This window comes from Oryx dammah, unplaced genomic scaffold (assembly GCF_014754425.2).
Source record: "Oryx dammah isolate SB20612 unplaced genomic scaffold, SCBI_Odam_1.1 HiC_scaffold_23, whole genome shotgun sequence".
NCBI classification, from domain to species: domain Eukaryota; kingdom Metazoa; phylum Chordata; class Mammalia; order Artiodactyla; family Bovidae; genus Oryx; species Oryx dammah.
Genome location: NW_024070207.1, coordinates 77,865,141 through 77,884,108, shown reverse-complemented (window position 1 = coordinate 77,884,108; position 18,968 = coordinate 77,865,141). Strand labels below are relative to the sequence as shown.

Genomic DNA, 18,968 nt, shown 5'->3' with positions numbered 1-18,968 from the left:
TAAAGCTCCTGATCAGTTGACATAAAGTGAGGGAGATTATCCTGGATAATCTGGATGGGTCTGGTCATTCCTTTCTGATTGCGTGCCCTATAGATTTTGGATTTGCCTTGCCTGCCCCACATTTGTAAGCCAATGTCTTCTAATCAATGAATGAATAAAAGTGTGACTGTGTGTGCATCTTTGTGTGTCTGTCTCTGGTGGAAAACTGACTCATACAGATGTTTAAGCAGCAAACTCTACCATGAACTCATAATTGTCATTTTCATTCACATTTCTAGGCTAAACAAAAATGTGGGCTCTTTTTGTATTTTGTCTGTTTTCAGTATTAAAGATGTAGTTCTATTTCATAATGTGCAAATATGTGAATTCTAAAATATTCGTGGTCCTTCAGACTTACCTCATTTATTTATTATCCTCCTTTTATTTACCTCAGTATTGCTGGACTGTGCTGTGCTTAGTCGCTCAGTCGTGTCCGACTTTTTGCGACCCCAGGGACTATAGCCCACCAAGCTCCTCTGTCCATGGGGATTCTCCAGGCAAGAATACTGGAGTGGTTTGCCATGCCATCCTCCCGGGATCTTCCCAACTCAAGAAAGGAACCCAGGTCTCCTGCGTTGTTGGCAGATTCTTTACCGGCTGAACTACCAGGGAAGCCTTACCTCAATATTATACTTATTTTGAAATAATTATAGATTCACAGGATCTGTAAAAAAAAAAAGTATTACAAAACAGTTTCAAGTATTCTTCACCCAATTTTCCCCATGGTAATATCTTACAGAACCAAGATATTGACATTGGTACAAGCCACAGTCCTTACTCAGATTTCGCCAGTTTTAAATCAATCATTTCTGTGTCTGTATGTATAGAACTGTGCAATTTTATCACATGTGAATGGAATCATACCTTTTGAAACTGGCTTTTCTTCATTCAGCATCATTTCCTTGTGAATCATCCAAGTAGTTGCACATATCAATAGATCATTCCTTTTTATTGCTGAGTGGTAGTATTGCTATGGATGTACTACAGTTTATTCACCTGGATGCATATTAGGGTTGTTTTCAATTTTTGTGTATAAGAATAGAATTTCGATGAATATTCATGCAGAGTTTCTTGTGTAAACATTAACTTCTCTGTGACAAATACCCAGGAGTGCAATTGCTGGGTTGGATGGTATGAGTATGTTTAGTGTTATAAGAAACTGCCAAAAATTTCCAGACTGTCTATACCATTTTACATTCCCATCAGCAATGTAGAGATCCAGTTTCTCTACATCTTTGCCTGCATTTGGTATAGTGACTATGTTTTTATTTTCATCATTCTAATAGATGTGTTGTGATACCTCTTTGTTTTAAATTGCATTTCCCCAATAGCTGATGTTGTTAAACATCTTTTTATATGCTTATTTGCCATTTGTATATCCTCTTTAGTGAAATGTCTGCTCATGTATTTTGCCCACAACATTAAATTTTTTTGTGTGTGTGGCTCTGCTGGGTCTTTGTTGCTATGCAGTCTTTTCTCTAGTTGTGGCAAGCAGGGGCTTCTCATTGCGGTGACTTCCCTTGTTGTGGAGCACGGGCTCCAGGGCATGCAGACTTCAGGAGTTGTGGCACGTGAGCTCAGTAGTTGTGGCTCCTAGGCTCTAGAGCACAGGCTCAATAGTTGTGGCACTGGGGCTTAGTTGCTCCCTGGTATGTGGGATCTTCCTGGACTAGGGATCGAACCTGTGTTTCCTGCATTGGCAAGCGAATTCCTCACTACTGAGCCATCAGGGAAGCCCTGCCCATTACATTTTGAGAATTCCTTATATATCCTAGATACAAGTTCTCTGTCAGATAAGTGATCTGCAAATATTTTCCCAGTCTGTAACTGGTCTTTTTCATCCTTTTAAGAGATTTTGAAGGTCAAAACTTTTAATTTTGATGAAGTCCAACTTATCAATCTTTGCATTTATGTATCATGGATTGGTGTCATGTCTGAGAAAAATTTCAGCTAGCCCTAGGTCCCACAAAATTTTCTCTTGTATGTCCTTGTAAAAGTATTATAGTTTTATATTTTACATATAAGGCCATGATTCATTTGAATTAATTTTTGTATAAAATGTGAACTTGAGGTCAAGGTTCATATTTTTGCCTATGAATGTCTGATGGCTGAAACACAATTTGTTAAAATAACTATTTTTTCCTCCATTGAATTGCTTTTGCACCTGTGTCAAAATCAGTTGGGCATATTGTATTTGGCTGTTTGGGGGCTATTTCTAGGTTCACCATTCTGTTTTCCTGTTATACCTGTCTATCCCTCTGTGAATACCAAGCAGTCTTTCTTAAAACTTATTTTTAATTGGAAGATAATCACTTTACAATGTTGGATTGGTTTCTGCTGTACAACACCAAACAATCTTGATTACTGTAGGTATGTATTTCTTTATTCTTCTTCAAAACTGTTTTAACCATTCAAGGTTTTTGCCTTTCTATATAAATTTTGGAATGAGCCTGTCTCTATCTACAAGAACCTTGCTGGGATTTTGATAGGAATTGTGTTGAAACTATAGATCAATTTGGGGCAAATCGAAATCTATACTATACTGAGTCTTCTAACCTATAAACACAATATATATCTCTCCATTTATTTAGATATTCTTTGATTTCTTTCATTGCGTTTCAGAATTTTCAGCATGCAGATCGCGTACCTGTTTTGTTAAGTGTATACCACTTCATATTTCATTTTCTTTGGAGTGACTGTAAATAATATTGTGTTTAGAATTTCAACTTCTTTATTTATTATTAATATATAGAAACGCAGTTAATTTGGGGTGTTGATCTTGTTCTTTGACTTTTTTTTTTTTTTTGCAGCAAAGAGCTCAGCTTTTTATTGAATGTGTTACTAAAAAGGTTTAGTCAAAAATACCAAAGCCCATGTCATCATTAGACTCTTCAGATTCTTCTTTCCTTGCTTTTACTTTCTTCTTAGCTGAGGCAGCAGTGGTGGAGGGGACAGGACCTCCTGCAGGATCAGCACCAGCTGCTGGGGCAAATCCTCCAGCCCCCACGTTGCAGATGAGGCTACCAATGTTGACATTGGCCAAAGCCTTCCCAAACAAACCTGGTCAGAAAGGCTCAACACTTACACCGGCTGCTTTAATGAGGGCATTGATCTTACACTCTGTGTCCTGCAGGATGAGGGCCAAGTAGATGCAGGCGAGCTCCAAGGAGGCTATGGTGTGGGCGAGTGCCAGGTGGGGGCTGCTGGGAACGCTGCTAGTTGCCCAGATGAAGTGAGGGTCTCACCCCAACGGGGCCTTAGCTTCCTTGGAAGGACCGTGTACCTTAGCGGCAGCTGAGGAAAGCCTTTGACTTTGTTGAATCCACTTATTAATTAGTCTTAGCAGTTTTTTGGGTAGATTCTTTGGGATTTTCTCCATAGACAATCATGTTGTCCATGAGTATGGACAGTTTTATTTCTTCCTTTCCAATCAGTATGCCTTTTATTTCCTTTTCTTGCCTTATTGTGCAGATGCGAACTTTCAGAGTGACCTGAGCAGACATCCTTCCCTTGTTCCCTGTATTAGGGGGAAACATTCCATCTTTCACCATTAAGAAAACTGTTAGTTGCTGTGTGTTTGTTTTTGTAGATGCTTTTTCTTTTGTCAAGTTGAGCAGATACCCTTCTATTCCTAATTTGCTGAGAGTTTTATCATGAATGAATGGTGAATTTTGTCAGATGCTTTTTCTACATTACTTGATATGAACATATGATTTTTCTTCTATAGCCTGTGGATATCATAGTTTAGTTTACATTGATTGAATATTGATTTTTAAACTAATCTTACATAACTGGAATAAACCCTACTTGGTGATGGTATAATTGTTTTTATACCTTTCTGGATTCTATATCACTAATAATTTGTTGCAGATTTTTGTGTCAAAGTCCCTAAAAGAAGTTTGGAGAGTTTTTTCATAGTGTGTTTGTCTGGTTTTTGTATTAGGTGAATACTGGCCTCATAATATGAGTAGAGAAGTTGTACAGAAAAGAGTTAACATAGCAGGCCCTTGGTGGGCCTCTGGGAACTGGGATTTCAGGAGGATTTCCACCATCCCCAGAACTGATAAGAGTGACTCACTATGCCTAAACTGTTTGTACAAATGTGATTTATGCTGGGACTAAAATTCAAGTCTCCTGATTTCCAAGCTGTGCGGAAGAGTTAACATAACAGGCTGACTGTTATCCTTTGAAAGTCCTGTTTGCAAAGTTGGTTCTTTGATGGCATCTGGAAACTTGGATTTGGGGTGAGTTCCTCCCATTCCAAGGACTGATAAGAATATCCCACTCAGCCTAAACTGTACAAACAGTATGGTTTATGTTGATCATCTGCTTTCCTTCTGGGAGTCTGGAATTTTGGTAAGTGCTAAGCAGCGAGTGCCTATATGATCAACTCTCAGTAAATGCCCTAGGAACTAAGTTTCTAATGAGCTTCCCTGATAGACAGCATTTAACATGTGTTGTCACAACTCTGCTGGAGGACGTTAAGTATATCTTGTGTGACTCCACTGGGAGAGGACTCTTAGAACCTTGTACTGGTTTTCTCTGGATTTTGCCCATGTGCCTTTTTCCTTTGAAGATTTTGCTCTGTTCTCTTCCACTGTAATAAATAATAGCCTTAAGTCTGATTGTATGCTGAGGTCCTAGTGAATCATTGCGCATGAGCACAGGGATGGTCTTGGAAACCCCTTACACAGAAATGCTCCCTTCTCTTTGATATTCTGGAAAAGACTGTGGAAAATTGGTGTTAATTCTTTAAATGTTTGGTAGAATTTTCCAGTGAAACCATGTGGACCTGGAACTTTTCTTCCCAAGACCTTTTAAATTACAAGTCTAATTTCTTTAATAGTTATTGGACCATTCAGATTATAAATTTCATATTTTCTGAGTTATGATATTTTGTGTTTTTCAAGGAATCAGTCCATTTTATCTAAGTTGTCGAATTTATACACATTGGGTTTTTCATAGTATTCCTTTTTAAAAAAAAATTATTTATTTTTACACCACATGGCATTCAGGATCTTAGTTTCCTGACCAGGGATTGAACCCATGTCCCCTGCAATTGAAGTTCAGAGTCCTAGTTACTGGACTACCAGGGAATTCCCCATAGTATTCTTTTCTTTTAAAAAATAAAAACACATCCATCATCTCACATATTTACTCTCCCTTTCTTTTTCTTTGGTAAGAACATTTAAGTTCTACTTTCTTAGCAATTTCAATTATACAATATAGTATTATCAACTATACTCACGATGTTAAACATTAGATTCTCAGACCTTCTTCATTTTATAGCTGAAAGTTTGTAGTTTTTTTTTTCTTTTTTTTTTTTTTTTTTGCCCATGTGGCATGTGGGATCTTAGTTCCCAGACCAAGGACCAAACCTAAGTTACCTGTTGTGGAGGCACGGAATCCTAACCACTGAACCACCCGGGAATTCCCTGGAAGTTTGTACCATTACACCAACATCTCTCGGTTTTCCCTACCCCATCAGTCCCTGGCAACCACTATTCTATTCTCTGTTTCTTTCAGTTTAACTTAAAAAAAAATTTTCACATGTAAGTGATACCATGAAGTATTTGTCTTTCTCTGACTTATTTCACTTAACATAATGCCCTCCAGATTCATCAATGTTGTCACAAATAATAGGATTTCCTTCTCTTTTTTTTAAGGCTAAATGATATTCTTGAATATATGGTATATAAATATATATATATATATACATATATCATATTTACTTGATCCATTACTTGATCTGTTGACACACACTTAGGTTGCCTCCATACCTTGGCTCTTGTGAATATTGCTACCTTGAACATGGGAGTGCAGATATCTCACGAGATCCTGATTTCCATTCCTGTGGATAGATATATTCCCAGCAGTGGAATTCCTGGATCATATGGTAGCTTTTTTTGGGGGGGGGGGGAGTGTTCCTAATGTCAAAGAAATACAATAATTTGCAAGTTTCTTTTCCAAATAGTGACATTTTGGGGGTGTTCTCTGGTGGCCTAGTGGTTAGGATTCTGGGCTTTCACTGCTGTGGCCTGGGTTCAATCCCTGGTTAGGGAACTGAGATCTCACAAACCACACAATGTGCACCCCCCCCCCCCGCCAAAAAAGAGAGCGAGAGAGAGAGAGAGAGAGAGAGAGAGAAAAGCAAATAGTGACATTTTAAAATGAATATTTTGGTTATGGATTGACTATATGTTTGCTATAGGCAAACATTTCCATGGCATTTTTCTTCCAAAGACTTTGGGTACTGGGTTGAGAACTTTATTTTCCTTTCAATTGGCTGCAGGATCTGTGGAAAGATTTCTCTGGCTCATTTGTGATATTCGTGATTTATGTCTTCTCTCTTTTTTATCTTAGTCAATTAGTTCTATAGGTTTATAAATTTTATTGACCTTTTCAGAGAAACAGCTTTTTGTTTAATTGATTTTCTCTATTGTTTTTAAATTTCATTGATTTTTGTTCTTATCTTTGTTATTTCCTTCCTTCTTGCTCACTTTGGGTTCATTTTCTTTTGTCCTTCTTTTTCTAGTCTCCTGTGATGGGAGCTTATATGATTGATTTGAGACCTTTCCTCTTTTCTAATGTAAGCATTTAGTTCTAAATTCCCATGCCAGCACTATTTTAGCTACATTCCACAAATTTTGATGTGTTGTATTTTCAGTTTTATTCAGTTCAGTATATTTTTTAAAATTTCCCTTGAGATTTCCTTTCGACCTATGGATTAATGAAAAATGTGTTATTTAGTTTCCTAGTATTGGGGGATTTTCCTGTTGACTTTGTTATTGATTTCTAATTTGATTCCATTATGGTCTGAGAATATACTCTGTATGATATCAGTTCTTTGACATTTTGTTGAAGTTTGTTTTATGACTCAGAATACGAGCTATCTTGGTGAATGGTATTTGAAAAGAATGTGAATTATGATGTTTTGGGGTGGAGTGTCCTATAAATTAGGTCCTCTTGTTTTATGATGTTGTTGAGCTGTATAATCTTGCTGATTTTATGTTTAGTAGTTCTATTGTGAAGAATGAATATTGAAGTTTCCAACTATAGTTATAGATATGTCTGTTTCTCTTTCCAGTTCTATTAGAGTTTACTTCATGTGTTTTGAAGCCCTGTGTTGGTGCATACACATTTAGGATTGCTATGTCTTCCTGGTGAATTGACTCTTTTATCACTATGTAATATTCCTCTTCTTCCCTATAATTTTGTTTGCTCCAAAGTCTACTTTATCTTATATTAATATAGCCACTCCTAGTTTTATAAATTAATGTTTGAATAGTATATCCTTTTCTATCATTTTACTTTCTACCTACCCATGTTATATTTAAAGTGAGTTTCTTGTAGACAACATATAGTAGGGTATTTTTAAAAGCCATTCTGTTAAATGCCATTAAAATACAGAGATATTTTTAATTCATGTATTTATACTATTTACCTTTAGCACAGTCATTGATACCTTAGGGCTAAAGTCTAATGTTTTCTTATTTGCTTTTTGTTTTCCCCTCAATTTCTCATTCCTCTGTTTTCCTTTACTTGCCTAACTGTAGGTTGCTTGAATGTTTTTTTTAGAATTCCATTTTTTATTTACATTGTTTTTTTGAGTATATGCTTTTATATATAGTTTTTTTTTTTGCCCTGCCTTATGGCATGAAGGATCTTAGTTCCTGGACTAGGGATTTAACCCAGGCCCCCAGCAGTGGAAGCACAGAGGCCTAACCACTGGACCACCAGGGAATTCCTTGTATAGTTTTCTTAATGTTTGCTCTAGGTATTAAAATACACATATGTAATATCACAATGTACTATGACCATAATTTTACCAATTCTAGTAAAGTGTAGAAATCTTATTTTCATTTATGTCCCTTTACCCTCCCACTTTTAAAATACAGTTTTCTTATCTGTTTCTCTGTATACATGAAACCCAACATCAGATGGTGTTATAATTTTGTTTCAACAATCCATCATGATTGAAAAAAATTCATGAGGAGAAGGATAATCTACTATTTATCCTTATTTTGACACATTTGTTTCCCTTCATTTTTTTAATTTATTTTTTTTACTTTCTCATTCTTTTTTTTACTTTTATTTTTTTAATATAAATTTATTTATTTTAATTGGAGGATAATTACTTTACAATATTGTGATGGTTTCTTATTTCCCTTTCTTTCTAAAGTTCCGAGCTTCCTTCTGTTATCCTTTCCATCCTGTTTGGTGAGCTTCTCTTTATCATTCATTAATAGTAAGTCTGTTAATAAAAAATGTTATAAGTTTTCTCTTATCCAGGAATGTCTTTATTTCCCCTTTACTCCTGAAAGATATTTTGCTGATGATGGAATTCAGGTTTGATTTTTTTTTTTTTTGCTGTACTGTACGGCTTGCAGATCTTAGTTTCCAACAAGGAATTGAACCCATTCCCTCAACAGTTAAAGCATGGAGTCTTAACCACTGGACCACCAGTGAATTCCCAGATATGACTATTCTTTTCTCCCATCTTTTGAAAAATGTGTTACTTCCTTCTAGCCTTTGTAATTTTTGATGAGAAATTCCCCATCATCTAAATCAGTGTTATTCTGCAGATAACACATTTTTTTCTCTTTAGTTTCTTTCAAGATTTTTTTCTTTATCTTTAGTTTTCAGAAATTATTTATGATATGTCTTAGTGTGGATATTTTTTAGTTTTCCTATCTGGGTTTCACTGAGCTTCTTGAATTTGTAAATTTATGTCTTTCACCAAATTTGGGACATTTTCAGCCATTATTTCTTTGAATTCATTTTCACCTCTCTTTCAGTGACTTCAATTTTATGAATATTAACACTTTTGTTGTTACTGTCCAACAACAGGGGAAGTTTTACCCCTCTTTTCTCTCTTTTGTTCAGATTGGAGAAATATTACTGTTCTGTCCTCAATCACTGATTCTATTCTGTCATCTTCATGCTACTATTGAACACCTCCAATGAGTTTTTGATTATTGTATTTTTTATTTCTATACTTTGTTTGGTTCTCTTTTTGAAACTTCTATCTCTTTGCTGAAGTTTTATGTATTCTCCATTTGTCTCTTTTCTTTATCTTTTTTTGGCTGTGCCACATGGCTTGCAGGAATCTTAGTTCCCTGACCAGGGATTGAACCCAGGCCCTTGGTAGTGAGAGCAGGGAGTCCTAACCACTGGACTGCCAGGGAATTCCCTCTCCATTTGTTTCAAGAGAATTTGTAATTGCTCACTGAAACATTTTTTTATGACAGCTGTGCTAAAGTTCATTCAAGATAAATATAGCCTCTGATTGATCTCAGTGGTATATCCGTTAATTCTCTTTTCCCAGTCAAGGTGTGATTTTACTAGATCCTGGTATGATGAGTGTTTTTCCATTGTCTCTTGGACATTTTGCACATTAGGAGACTCTGGATACTACTTAAATCTTCTATTTCAGCAGGCAGTAATCCTGTTTAGGTTTAGTGCACAGGTGCTTGCCTTCTTTTGTGGGCTGTGGTTCCAATGACAATTTTGTTTTTAGAACTTTTGCAGTACTATCCCTGTCTGCTTTGTTTGTATACTATTTGAAACGACCTTGACAAGTGAAGAGGTATTCCACAATGTAGTTCAGTTCTCACACCTTCAGACATGTTGATTTAGTCGGTTTTTCCTTGTGGTCAGTTAGGTATCTTTCCAGGACTTCCTATACAGATTTAAAGAATCCCACCCCAGCTCCCTCCTCTTTAAGATCCTCTCTTCACTTTCTTATTGAGAGAATGAGGGCAATAGTTGCCACTGGCAGACAAGGGTAAAAGTCTAGACCTCTCACTGGGTCTCCACTGACACAGCAGGCAGGGGGAGGGGCTCTCTGGATCCTCTCTTTGTGCTTTGTGGGAGAGGAGTGAAAGAGATCCAAACTCCCCCGTGTGCTCTCAGCCAACACCCTGGTGGGAGAGGAAAGTGACTCCCCACCACCTGCCACTTGATGGGGGTCAGGAGATCCTGTGCCTCCCTGGCCTTCCCATGTCACCAGGGTGAGGGGAGGGGGTTGGGAGATGGCAGGCCTGCTGGGGCTGAAAGTGCTAACCCTGGCTACCTGGTGTTGCAGGGGGGGCCACAGTGGTGTGGATTTCTTGCCGGCAGAGCACAGAACCATCCCCACCCCCACCTTTCCCTCCCCCCTACTCCCACCCATGCCACTGTGGCTGCCACTGTGGCTCCAGCTTGCTCTCCATGAGGGGTGGAGTGAGGGTAGGGAGGGCTTCCCAGGCTGTCTGGTGCTACAGGACTCCCACTCACATGATTTGTGCTCTTTGAGGAAGAAGAAAGCATAGGAAAGCGTTTTCCCTAGCTGACTACAGCTACAGAATGGAGGACCAAAGTCTAGTGCCGGTCCTCAGTTGCTGTCAAAAAGGTTTCTCTCCTGCTGGACTGGGTTTCTCTCCTTTCCAGGTACTTTGGCCAGAAAGAACAGGTTTTTCTTTGACTTTGTTTGTTTTTGTTTGCTTCTGTCTGCTCTGATTGGAGATTCTAAGTTGCAGGCTTCTCCAGCACCCAATCTAGAATATTGAGAAACCAGGGACCTCACCTCTATGTTTCCTCAAGTCCTGTGGTATCTGGCCAGCCCACATTCCTCTTTCCAGCACCAGATTCTCTTTATGATGGACTTGTATATTATTTTGAGGGATTTTAGCTGTACTTAGCAGGGAGGAGTGAGGAGAAATGAGCCGATGCCATCTTGTCTGGAACATGAAGTTACCTCATCATTTAAAAGAAATTAATGAAATGATTAACAAAGAGATTTTTGTTTCACTTGGAAAACAGAAAGAATTTGCCATCATGATGACTTCAGCTTGCACTTTAAAGCCAAAACTATTTTTCTTTCTTTCTTTTTTTAATTTGTAAATTAGAAGTACTAATGCTTGGACTTCACCGGAGAGAGACTTTCAGAAGGCCTAGGGGACTGTGTATCTGTCTTTGTTGAGCCAGTCCTTGATGAAACTGGATGTAAGATCTTTATACTGCCTATGCTATCGTGCAGACATTATGATGGTGTGTAGCTTGCCCGAAATGGGCTCAGGAGACTGAAAGTGAAAAGGTCAAAGAAATACAGTGAACTAAATTATCACTTTTGGAAAGACCTTCCATCCTTCTCTTTTCTTTCCAGTCTCTCTTACCCATCACACCAATTTTATATGATAAAAATAATAATAGGCCCCATTTTCCTTAGACAAGCAAAACAGCTACTTTCCATATAATTTCATCTGTCTGTGTACTGTAATATATGTGTAAATCCGTAGACAAATGGTCTGGAAGAATACAGACCAAATTGATGATGGTAGTTATCAATGGGGAGTAGGAATCAAAGAGGATTTTAGATTTATTTCCATTTTTCTCAGGGAAAATAAAATGGTATTATTTGTGTGAAAGTGAAAGTCTGTCAGTCGTGTCTGACCCTTTGCAACCACATGGACTATATAGTCCATGGAATTCTCCAAGTCAGACTACTGGAGTGGGTAGCCTTTCCCTTCTCCAGGGGATCTTCCCAACCCAGGGGTCGAACCCAGGTCTCCTGCATTGCAGGTGGATTCTTTACCAGTTGATCCACAATTAACAATTTATAATAAAACAAAACAACCCGTGCATCTGCCAGGCCACATGAGAAAGACTGATAAGGGAAAGAATTTAAGATATGCTCCCTTTTCCTCAGCCAAAAATTATTTCAGACTTGTGAAATCTGATGACACCTAACCTTTGTTCAGAACTTCGCGACTATGACTCAGGAACATTTTCAGATAAAATTTGAAAAATTGTTGATTTTTCAAACAAAAAAGCAATTGTAAACACATGGAGAATTTTATCTGCACTCGTGGTTGAAACGATAACATGTAAACATGCACATAAGTAAATACAAAGGAAACTACAGTGAGAGAGTATAGCCAGTGTGATTAATTCACAAGCACTGGTAACCTCGGTTGATTCTTTGCTATATATTGATATCCAAAATAATGCTATCAAATAGAAACAATCTGCAAAGAACATTGGAGAGAACTTTTAACTCACAAGATTTCACTTGTGAAGGCTGTCATGGAAGGAGACAGAAAATCAATGTACGGAGAATCTACTGTGTTTCAAGTGTTTCAACTTACATTTTCTCATCTAATCCTTCCCCAAACCCTCCAAATAGTAATCATTATTCCCACTTCACAGGAACACAGACTGAGATTGAGAGAGAAAATAACTTTCCCCACACCATTAACAGAGAGTAGATATGCTTCAAACAAAATGCTTTTTACTCTTGTGTAGGTTTCATTATTTAAAACATCCACCATTTTTATTTCAAGGGAGAGTAAAAGTTGTCAGTTAATCTAGCCCAATATTCATTAAACATTTGTTGCATGATGGGAATTCTCTTGGCGGCGCAGTGGTTATGACTCAGCGCTTTCACTGCCGGGACCTGGGTTCAATCCCTGATTGAGAAACTAAGATCCTAAAAGCTGTGTAACACAGCCAAATAAATAGATACATGATTTACAGATGAAGAAATACACACCTATCCCTTGAAATACTTTCTTCCTTTTTAGGTGTTAACTGCAATTGAGTTGGAGAACTAGTTTTCTTACCAATAGAAAGTGAAAGTCACTCAGTTGTGTCTGACTCTTTGAGACCCCACGGGTAGTCCATGGAATTCTCCAGGCCAGAATACTGGAGTGGGTAGCCTTCCCTTCTCCAGGGGATCTTCGTAACCTAGGGATCAAACCCAGCTCTTCTGCATTGCAGGCAGATTCTTTATCAACTGAGCTATCAGGGAAGCCCAATAAGTTGAAAACAATTTAGTGGAATCAAGCAATAACATACACCCAGTGGGTGAGTTATAATCAATGAAGTTTCCTTTTACCAGATGGCTAATGACATTTATAGACCAAATATGTATTAATGCTGATGCCACAGATTGATAATATTGGCTCTCTCTCTTCTTGGAAGCTCATCTAGGTTTGTGATTTATTATTACAAAGAACAAAGCGTTAGGATGGAATTTGAACACAAAATAAATACCAAGCAACACCATTAGTGTTACAGGGCTAGGCTATAGTTCCTAACTATTCATTTAACAGTAATCAAGATAGGGGTGTGAAGGCAATTTGTAGATATGATTCAAGTCTACAAACAGTTGACTTAATGTAAGGAAGATTATCCTAGATAACCTGGGTGGGCCTAATTCAATCAGTTGAAGGCCTTAGGAGCTAGGGCTTCCCTGAAGAAGAAATCCTACCCATAAACAGTAGCATCAGCTTGTGCCTCAGAGCTTCAGCCTGCCCATCCTGATACCCCCATCTACAGACTTCAGATTTTGGACTTACCTAGCCAGCCCCCAATCACCTAAACCAATTCCTTGATTCTGTTTCTCTGGTGGAATCCTGAATGATACAATCACTGTCTTTACTTTTATGTATAAATCCAGAATCTAGAACTTTGTCTTTTCTCCTTAGGTAGGATATTTCTAGATTGGAAATTTCAAAAGGGATGAACTGATTCCAGAGGATGCTCAACTTTAGAGACTAACCATCATTTTCCATATTAGAAGTAAACTGCACCATGTGTGGCTTAGGAGAGAGTGGTTCCTCTTGGAAACCATCATTTAAGTGAGTTCTCAGAAGTCTCTGTATCTGACTTGCTGAAGATATAAGCACCAGGATCTTATGGCATAGACAGAAGCCATGAAAACTGTTCTAGGCCTTCTGTGCTCTAGTCAAGGCCATCCATAAATTATGCATCTCCAATGACCAGTTTTCATTCCAATCCCAAAGAAAGGCAATGCCAAAGAATGCTCAAACGACAGCACAATTGCATTCATCTCACACGCTAGTAAAGTAATGCTCAAAATTCTCCAAGCCAGGCTTCAGCAATACATGAACCATGAACTTCCAGATGTTCAAGCTGGTTTTAGAACCGGCAGAGGAACCAGAGATCAAATTGCCAACATCCCCTGGATCATGGAAAAAGCAAGAGAGTTCCAGAAAAACATCTATTTCTGCTTTATTGACTATGCCAAAGCCTTTGACTGTGTGGATCACAATAAACTGTGGAAAATTCTTCAAGAGATGGGGATCCCAGACCACCTGACTGGCCTCTTGAGAAATCTGATTGCAGGTCAGGAAGCAACAGTTAGAACTGGACATGGAACAACAGACTGGTTCCAAATAGGAAACGGAATACGTCAAGGCTGTATATTGTCACCCTGCTTATTTAACTTTTTATGCAGAGTACATCATGAAAAACACTGGGATGGAAGAAGCACAAGCTGTTATCAAGGTTGCTGGGAGAAATATCAATAACCTCAGATATGCAGATGACACCACCCTTATGGCAGAAAGGGAAGAGGAACTAAAAAGCCTCCTGATGAAAGTGAAAGAGGAGAGTGAAAAAGTTGGCTTAAAACTCAACATTCAGAAAACTAAGATCATGGCATCTTGTCCCATCACTTCATGGGAAATAGATGGGGAAACAGTGGAAACAGTGGCAGACTTTATTTTTTGGGCTCCAAAATCACTGCAGATGGTGACTGCAGCCATGAAATTGAAAGACGCTTGCTGCTTGGAAGGAAAGTTATGACCAACCTAGATAGCATATTCAAAAGCAGAGACATTACTTTGCCGACTAAGGTCCATCTAGCCAAGGCTATGGTTTCTGCAGTAGTCATGTATGGATGTGAGAGTTGGACTGTGAAGAAAACTGAGCACTGAAGAATTGATGCTTTTGAACTGTGGTGTTGGAGAAGACTCTTGACAGTCCCATGGACTGCAAGGAGATCCAACCAGTCCAATCTAAAGGAGATCAGCCCTGGGCTTCTTTGGAAGGAATGATGCTAAAGCTGAAACTCCAGTACTTTGGCCACCTCATGCGAAGTGTTGACTCATTGGAAAAGACTCTGATGCTGGGTGGGATTGGGGGCAGGAGGAGAAGGGGACGACAGAGGATGAGATGGCTGGATGGCATCACTGACTCGATGGACGTGAGTCTGAGTGAACTCCGAGAGTTGGTGATGGACAGCGAGGCCTGGCTTGCCGTGATTCATGGGGTCGCGAAGAGTCGGACATGACTGAGGGACTGAACTGAACAGGATACATGTTTTTGTTTGTTTCTTTGAATCACAACAGCAATAATTTGGTTCCTGAAGTTCTTCAGAAATTTCTTGGGAATTTTTTTACTCCTCTGAGAGATTTTACCCAAATGATCTCATTCCATTCTTTATTCCTCTGAAAAAACTTTTGGGCTATTTGGGGAAATGTTCTTAAACTTTCCTCCTCCCATTTGTTTATGGTATGTTCTAAACTACACAGATTATAAGTTTCATGTTGCAAATACTGATAGTTGCTTACCAAATAGCCATTATTTTGATCTTTTGAATTTACTGTCAGAACCTCAATTTTTCAGGGAGACAATATTCCCAGTAAGAATAGGGCATAGTTCCTAGAAGGTGGGATGGCCATTTGATTGAACTCTGGCAAATGAGATATAAGTAGAAGTCCACTGAGTGAGACTTCTGGGAAAGCTACTATTTTCCCAATGGAAAAGTACAGACTTAGCTGGCCTTTTGGCATTCCCCTTCTGTGTTATTTCTACCTAGAAAGCAGTCACCATACTTAGATGTATGAAAGCCATGATATTGGCATAAGAAAAAAGTTAACATGTTTAGGATGGCAGAGCAGGAAGATACAACCTAGGATCTTAAAGACATTTTGGAGTTGTTGGGCTGCCTAGTTGCCTAGCTTAAGACTTTGTTACATATGACTCATCATCTCAGCTCAAAAAGTTCAATGTTCTTAGGGTATTCAGTCAAAGTTACTGATTGAGTGGCATTAGAATACTAGAGGGCTTCCCTTGTAGCTCAGCCAGTAAAGGATCTGCCTGCAGTGCAGGAGACCCGGGTTTGATCCCTGGTTTGGGAAGATCCCCTGGAGAAGGAAATGGCAACCCACTCCAGTATCCTTGCCAGGAAAATCTCATGGACAGAGGAGCCTGGTGGGCTGCAGTCCATGGGGTCACAAAGAGTCGGGCACGACTGAGTGACTAACACTAACACTAACTAGAGTACTAGAGCCCCCTATACGTGTTTATATTTGTATTCATCCAACCAGTATTCTGTCTTCTTGGAAGCTTGTTCAGGCTTGTGATTTATTTTCACAAAGATCAAAGTGTTCTGATGGAATTTAAAAACAAAATGAAACACCAACCAACACCATTAGTGTTACAGGGCTAGGTTATAGTTCCCAGCTATTCATTCAAACACTAATCTAGATGGAGATGTGAAGATGTTTTGTAGATATGGTTCAAGTCTACAATCGTTGGTATTCAAATCTACAGTCAGGCAGTATTTGGCTGCCTGAGGCTAACAGACGGCAGGTACAGAAGTCTTGGTGTCTGTCCGCAGTGAATTTTGTGCCATTTTAGAAAAATAAGACACACAAAAAGTAACACTTCAGGGTTCTGCATGATTAAGAAGAGTTAACCCTAGTCTAGAAATTTTACTTTATTTCACTGAGTACTCAAACTAACTGAAAAGCAGGCATAATTTTCATTTTACAGAGGATAAAACTATAGACATATATGGCTTTTGGAGATCTACACAGGTAGTATATATAGCAGAATTTAAGTCAAATCCAGATCTGATGGTTCTCAAATCCATAATTGTTCTTTGCAACTCTGACCTGACTTGTTCAAACGATCAGATGCCAGTGGCTTACTGGAGGAGATAGAAATCAGGCCAGTCCTGAAAGAAGGGCAGAATTTGAAGCTTTGGGGTAAGGGGGGGGGGTGCAGTAAGAATAATCAAAGTTTCTAGGCATGGAGAGGAACATAAGCAAAGATCAGTTTGCATTGATCATGACTATTCGACAGTCAGATCAAATGGCTAAAGTGGAGGACTGAGCTCTTTAGACAAATAAGTAACTGTTGACTTTTGTCAGCATCCTGTGGTAGCTGCTGTGGGCTATGCCAAAGTTAATTTTGTGGAAGTACCTGGCATGTAGTTGTTGCTCAGTTTTTTAAAAATTTATTTTATTGAATTATAGTTGATTTATAATATGTTAATTTCTCTTGTATAGCAAAGTGATTCAGTTATACACACACATATATATTCTTTTTCATATTCTTTTCCATTATGGTTTATTACAGGTTATTGAATATAGTTCCCTGTGCTATACAGTAGGACCTTTATCTATAGTAGTTGTTTATCCATTCTACATATAATAGTTTGCATCTGCTAATCCCAAACTCCCAATTCATCCCTCCACTACTCCCCTCCACTTGGTTTTTGATGTTGTTTTTGTTCTTTAAGAAAGTGGTCCTAGACTTGAAAATGAAAGTGTTCATCATTTGGATTACTCCAAAAGTTGACAATCTAGCTTGGGAGAGAATGAAATTATTTAAGAGTTCCACAGTAGGAAGTGCCACAAGATGCTGTGAGATTAATGGTAACAAAACCACCCCCAAAGGGAGATTGAGATTGATATATACATACTAATGAGAAACTACTGTATAGCACAGGAAACTACTCATTGCTCTATGGTGACCAAAATGGGAAGGAAATCTAAAAGAGTGGATATATGTATATGTATGGCTAATTCACTTTGCTGCACAGCAAAAACTAACACATTGTAAAGCAACAATACTCCAATAAAAATTAATTTAGAAAACTACCCCCAAAGGCTATGCTCTTAACTACTATGTAGGGCAAAACCTTGCAGTGTATGGGATGCATGGGAGGAAGTGAGCAAAGATCTTAAACAGGGTTTCTAGTGAGAAGACTGATATAAAAACCATGCAGGTACATTAAGTTGATGAGTATGGGCATGAAAAGGAGAGGATGGAGAACAGAAACATTTCAACACCAGAGCTAGTTAAGAGCTGCCTAGCAAAAAACCAAAAAAACCAAAAGCAGAACTGCCTAGCAAGGGGTGGGTTGGGTAGGGGAAGAACATTCTACTATGACTCCAAATGTCAATGGTATAACTGAGATAATTGTATGTCATCAATGAAAACAAAGATGCCAGGACAGGGAGACCATCTAGGAAAGAGAAATGCGATGAGTTCAGTGTAGTATGTGGTGAGACCAGGAGAACAATTAAAATTTAACTACTGGAGTGGACATATTTGGTAGAGTTGAAGATTGAGCAATAGCAGTCAGATAAACAGCTGTCCTCAGTGGTTCTGGTTGAAGCTGTGAGAAAGGTTCATGGAGCCAAAGGAGAGGACATGGTGATCAAAGCAGAGGATTCACAACTGACCCTTGTACTGTGATGACAGCTGAGATGGAAGAGGGAAAGTGAAAGTCAGAGAATAAAAAAGAAATGAGGAGCTATCCAAAGAAACTAAGTCTCAAAGAAGTAGGAAAAATTGAATCTAGCACAGTGCCTGGCCCAAGAAGCAGCGTTCAGTGAATTCATGGATGGTGGATAACTGCATCATTATCACAAGAACCAAGGTGGAAGAAAGTTTAAAGAACAAGGCAATGATTATCAGAGAAAAATGCTACAGGGAAAAAGTGTGATTTTAAAAACTAAAAGACAACAATTATCTATGGATCTTCATGAGAAGATTTAGAGGCACTCTGCTGAAATATAAGTGGCATTGACACTCACAGCAAAAAGTGGGAGGGGCTCCCCTGGTGGTCCAGTGGTTAAGACTCCATGCTTCCACTGCAGGGAGAACACATGCCAAAGAGGGCAGAGTAATGCACAGGAATAGCAACAGAAGATGTGCCACTGAGTTGACAGTTATTTGGTTCCTATCCCTTCATCAAGTTGGATTCTTCCTCAACTCTCTCAGTCACTCAGGAAATATCTTTTCTATCTGGACCCCAGGTTCAGTCTAAGATATCAAGCCAAAGGTCATCTCTTTCCAGCCATCTCTGTGTACTAACTTTTTACTTTCCCTAAATTCCCTGCAAT

The 18,968-nt window shown here is 38.6% G+C and overlaps 1 pseudogene; it reads right to left on the bottom strand.

The window, feature by feature from the left end:
- Positions 1 to 2,830: 2,830 nt before the first annotated feature.
- Positions 2,831 to 3,542, bottom strand: LOC120881633 (annotated as a pseudogene).
- Between the last annotated feature and the right edge of the window lie 15,426 nt (positions 3,543 to 18,968).